Below are 5637 nucleotides of genomic sequence, written 5' to 3' on the forward strand. Positions count from 1 at the left end.
TATTTTGAAAAATTAACAAGATTTAAAATTTTTTAATAGTTCCATGATATATAAAAATTTTCAACATGAAATTAGTCATTTCAAACAAAGAAATTATATTTCGAAACAAATTCCCATTTGTATAATTTGAATGTTTATCGTCGGAAATTACGGGTATTTTTCCAAAAATGATATATTATGTTGATTGTTTCAGTGTTTTTCATCAGTATTTGAAATTATTACGGAACATCATTATATTTCAAACAAGCTTCATAATTTAAGGTTCAGTTGGTGTTTCGTATCAAAAAGTGGTATTTTTAAACAAAAATAATGGTATAGTTTTAAAAAGATTTGAAATAATCTAAAATGCTTGGATTATATGAGTTTTTTTTATCGAAAATTGGTTATTTTATTATAAAAAAAATATTTCAAATGAATGATAGATTTTATGTACAATTTTGTACAATTGTAGGCTAAGATTTTGGTTCTTTGTCGCAACAAAAATTAATATGTATTTCAAAGAATATTAAAAATTTTGGAACAGCTTAAGGCCATAAGATAAAGACCCCAGTTAGTGACATCTGACCAGTGAGTTATACCCTGGATTAACTTCTTTATTTATTAAAGCATTTAGTTGAAATAAAAATTTAAATAAAGGCTTGGTAAAGAGTAGCATGCTTCAATATGAAATTGAATATAAATATGTCCAGGGAATAATTTTTTAAAAGAAGGCTTACAATCTGAAACAGCATGCATGGGGAAATGAGGCAAACAACTTTTCGCGCGTTAGTTTATTCGCTGTAAGCATGCGTTCAAATCCATCAGAAATGGTTCATGCGACCATCCATGTTTACGTTTGAAGCGAGGGAATGTTGTGTTCGATTTATGTGAAGGCCTTTGCGATCAGCTGCGAAACCGCACTTAAATGGGTTTCCTAGTGTATATACGTAATATACATACCCTCTCAGAAGTTTCCTCTTAGCGATAAAGGAATACTTTTATGACTAAAGTACCATCGTTTGCAAAATTAAGTTTGAAAACCGATCCTTTAACGGTTAAAGTGCGAGTCGTTTAACCAAGAATCGTTTCAACGATAATCGATTCTACTTTTATGCGTAGAAGGTGCAGTTTAACGGTTAAAATGGGACGTTCTCTTAACGAAAAATAATTTTTCGCGCATGCGTGGAATCGCATCATCGCGCTTTTAAAATACAATCGTTTAACCATTAAAGGACATACTTTTAGCGTTAAAATAGATCGTCTAAGACTGAAACGAATGCGCTTTTAAAGTATTCTACTTGGACGATTAAAGGACCGACTTTATCAGAGACTTTATCGTCTTTACAGGAAATTTTTGAGAGTGTCCGAGAGTGTCCGATAGATCGGACTTTTAGGAGAGAGTGAAGACTCACGAAATCTTCCCTCTCCACTTACAACTACATTCTCACGGACGGAGATAAGTGGTAGACGCGGCTCACGGACGGCGTATATATGAGTCGTGTAGATAGGATGTTGAGTGGTGGGAGATGTTTCACGGCATCTCGAGCACTCGAGACGAAGCCTTATTACTCGGGTACCTAACAACTCAATTATTAGCAATAATAACGCTCGGATTTATTTTCCGGTGGTTTAATTAAAAAGAGCAGCTGAAAACTATCGAAATGTGTAAAAACCTTGATTTTGATTTTTTTAGAGTAAGCCCCCTTTCTTCGGCGCACATCACATATAATGAATAAACATATATCAACAAACTATTATATATATAATTACAAATTTGTCATTAGGACAACCGCAGGATTTCGCCGGGAGCAGGTGCTAATCTGGAAAATTGCACCCGCTTCCAGCGAAATCGCGGTAAAATTTCAGCTACAACCACATCTCACGACCGTGAGATAGGTGGTTACAGTCTAAAGAAATCAATATGACGAGCCAGCAAAAGCCTCGTGCACCCTAAGAACACGGAGCGACCCAAGGACAACCGCCTTTTTCCCGCAAGTGTTCTAGCATATTGTTGACACGCAGGGATGCTTTTTAGCCCATTAGCAAGTAAAAGCTTGACACCTCCAAGAGCGCCGATGATAAGGACGATCAATTTAACAGAATATTCCGGGTACAATCGTTGCAACTCCCTTATAAGGTCTCGATACCTCTCTTTCTTTTCATTCTCCTTGGTTATGATGTTTTTGTCAGCTGGTGCCGAAAATTCGATAACGAAAATGGTTCGCTTATCAAAGTCAAGAAGAACCATGTCAGGCCTCGAGTGAGCAACAGAAACAATTGTCGAGAATATAAAGTTCCAGTATGAGCGGCACTTCCCATTCTCGACAATTGACTCGATTTCCCTAGGAGCATTTAGAGGAGCGATATTAAGGTTAATGCCGTAAGAGTGACAGAGATGGTAATAAAGCACTCTTAGTGCCACATTGTGCCTTTGAATGTAGGTCGTTCCCGCGTGAGTTGGACAACTAGATAATATGTGAGCTAAATGCTCCTCGTGTGCATGGCACGCCCTGCAGCTATCATCAGGAATGTCTTGGCTCAAAATGTGGCGACGGTATTTTAAGGTGCAAATGACACCGTCTTGGCATTCAAAAATGTAACCCTCCGTACTAGACTTCAATCCGGGCGATTTAAAGAAAGCAAACGCTAGCTCAAAAGACATTGACTGATCCTTCACATTTCTGTGGAAGATATCGTGCATCCTCTTATCGAGGAGCTGTTCACGAAAGTTTTTCTCTTGTGCTTTCTTAATCTGGGCTTTCAGAAGTGAGTACTCGAGATAGATAAGATTTGATGCATTTTGCTCACCCCTAATACTGAAGTCAAGTTGGATTGTTTCAGCAGCCTCCTCCGCTGCTTTGTACAGAAACGCTCCTTTGCCCACTTCTTCGTGATTCCTGACCATTTTAAGAAGAGGGTCTCTTCCAACTCTATGTGCTGTATCCAGAATAATCCTATTGTGAAGACATTCAAGACTCAATATTCCGCGACCACCTTGACGGCGTGAGATGTACAGTCGCGAAAAGGAAGACTAAAGATGCATGCTCTTGTTCATGTGCATAACCTTTCTTGTCCCGATATCAAGAGATCTGAGCTCGTTCTTCCTCCATGGAACTATTCCAAATGAATAGAGTACTACCGGGACGGCAAGCATATTCGTTGCCGATACTTTGTTTCTCGCCGACAGTTCGGATGACCAAATCTATCGGATGAGACGTTTGTATCTGCTTCGGAGAGTATCCTTTATAGATGTCACATCCTGTATGCGGCTCTGTGGCACGCTCAGGTATGTATAAGTCTCTCCAGCGCAAAGGTGTCGTATAGCGCTTCGATCAACGAGCTCAGGATCTTCAGGGATGCTATTAAATTTTCCTCACTTCAAATAAACCTTAGCGCATTTGTCTAACCCAACTTCCATTCCAATTTCCATAGTATATCGTTCGACAATCCCTAGAGCTAGATGTAGTTGATATTTGTTTTTAGCATATATCTTAAGATCGTCCATGTAAAATACATGAGTAACCTTGTACTTTCGATCTGCAGGTTTGCCGCACAAGTACCCGTGGGAAAGGCAAAGTGCTAGAGATAGTTGCAATAATGTAAGGCAAAAGAGGAGTGGGCTCAAGGTGTCGCCCTGAAAGACACCTCTCTGAAAGGTGACCTTGTTAGTTGTCACACGATTTTTTCCAGATGAGATAGTAAATCTGGTTTTCCAAAGCAGCATCAATCTCTCTATGCACCCAACTATTTGCGGATGAACCTTTAAGATTTCCAAAAGACAGATGATAAGTCTATGGGATGTCGAATCGAAAGCTTTCCGATAATCAAACCAGGCCATCGATAGGTCACGCTGGTAGAATGCTGCAGCTTTGCAGACACATTAATCGATGGCCAGGTTCTCCCGACATCCGGCTACGCCTTTCTTTGAGCCTCGTTGTTCATACATTTCTTGCCACACAGGTTCAATTGCCCGAACAATCCTATCCTTTAGGATAGCTGTGAATATCTTATAAAGCGTGTTCAGACAAGTTATTGGCCTGTAATTCTTCGGGTCAGCTAAGTTGCCTATTTTCGGCAGAAGTATAGTGCGCCCTTCCGCCAACCACTCTGGAATCGGCTCTTCCGACTTCAAATATGAGGTGAAAATACAGGCCAAATGCTGATGGGTTGGAGAAAACTTCTTCCACCAGAAGGTTTTGATACAATCTGGTTCCGGTGCAAAATAGTTCTTCATCCCTCCTAATACTTTTTTCACCTCCTCGGTAGTGATGGGTGGGCATTCCTTATCAGGTGTTATGAGGGCAACACATAACTCCTTGAAGCTATTTATATTTTCTAAGTCTTCGTCCAGTCTATGCTGAACTTCGTAGACTTCTCTCCAAAATACTTCGACCTCTTCTGGTTTGGGTGGGTGTTCGACAGTAACTGGAGGTCTTGGAAGAATCAAGATGGGTCAGAGAGAAACTGTTGATTTTCTCTGACCCCCCTCTCCCTCCGCACTAGACTTCTCTTAGCGTCAGATAGTATCCGTATTCTCTCAACAATATGCTGACTGATGGTCAGCAACTTTGACTTGTTAAGTGTGTAATAACGGGTCCGAAGTTCGCGCGCGAACTTTCGAACCTTGGCGTTAAAATTGCTGCCAGATGTGATGTAGTCAATCACACACTGAATGCGGGACGCGTACTGTCTTGCCCAGCGTATCTTTATGGAAAGTTGATGCATTCTTCTTTTGGTCTTATGATTAACCGTTGGTTTTGTTTTACGGTTCGCATCGGCCAAAGCTCTCGCTGCATTGTACACACAATAATTGATAGCCCAGAGGTCAGATTCTGCGGGAAAATGTCCACGAAGCTCGTCATCCATTTCAGCCAGATCTTTAGGCTTGAGAGAAACCTTGGTGTTGATGTTTCTCCGGGTCGTAAAGCATCGCTGTTCATCTATTGGATGCCTGCCTGCGGTTGGCCTTAGTGTCGCCTCTCTTTCTCTGTTGCCGGCTTGTTCTAGCTGTGGTAGAGTAGGCGTTCCGCTTATATATCCCCTTTCACGGAGTAGTTCAGCATGGTTTCGCAGACGTTGCTGCGAAAAGTGCGATAGCTCTGGGTGTTTCTCGCACCACAGAGCATGCAGCCGTGCCATGTAACCCCGTTCACGGGCCACACTCGCATCGTAGCAGTCTAGCAAGTCGTGATTCAGTCGCTCCGTCCACCCAAAGGTCACGATATCCCGCCGATCCATCGCATTGAATCCATTTTCATTGGCTCCTCCAGCTCTACATTGGTCGGCATTGTTGGCCGACCCATTGTCGGGAGCCCTACGCGTTCTGTTGTTTGAATCGCACCTACTACAACTATGTTTGGTGTTGTCATTGTTGTTCCCACGAGAAGCTAGGAAAAGGTGTTCGTCCATCCTTGTAGAGTCCGACATGTAAGGATAAGGCTACGTACTTTGAGAAGTCGCCCGGTATCCCAGAGTCACCGTTCTAGACACCTCACCCAGGTGCCATTCAGCTTTCAGAACAGGTTTCACACCTCCGCTTGGGGGTTAATTCCTCCGGACCACCCCTGCACAATTGTCCGCGACTGCCTATTTATTTTTGTAACCATATTCAGCAGAAACCCTTGGTACAGGGATCCTCTATCCGTAACCCGAGGACGC

The sequence above is a fragment of the Belonocnema kinseyi genome, chromosome 6, assembly GCF_010883055.1.
Source record: "Belonocnema kinseyi isolate 2016_QV_RU_SX_M_011 chromosome 6, B_treatae_v1, whole genome shotgun sequence".
In the NCBI taxonomy this organism is placed as follows: domain Eukaryota; kingdom Metazoa; phylum Arthropoda; class Insecta; order Hymenoptera; family Cynipidae; genus Belonocnema; species Belonocnema kinseyi.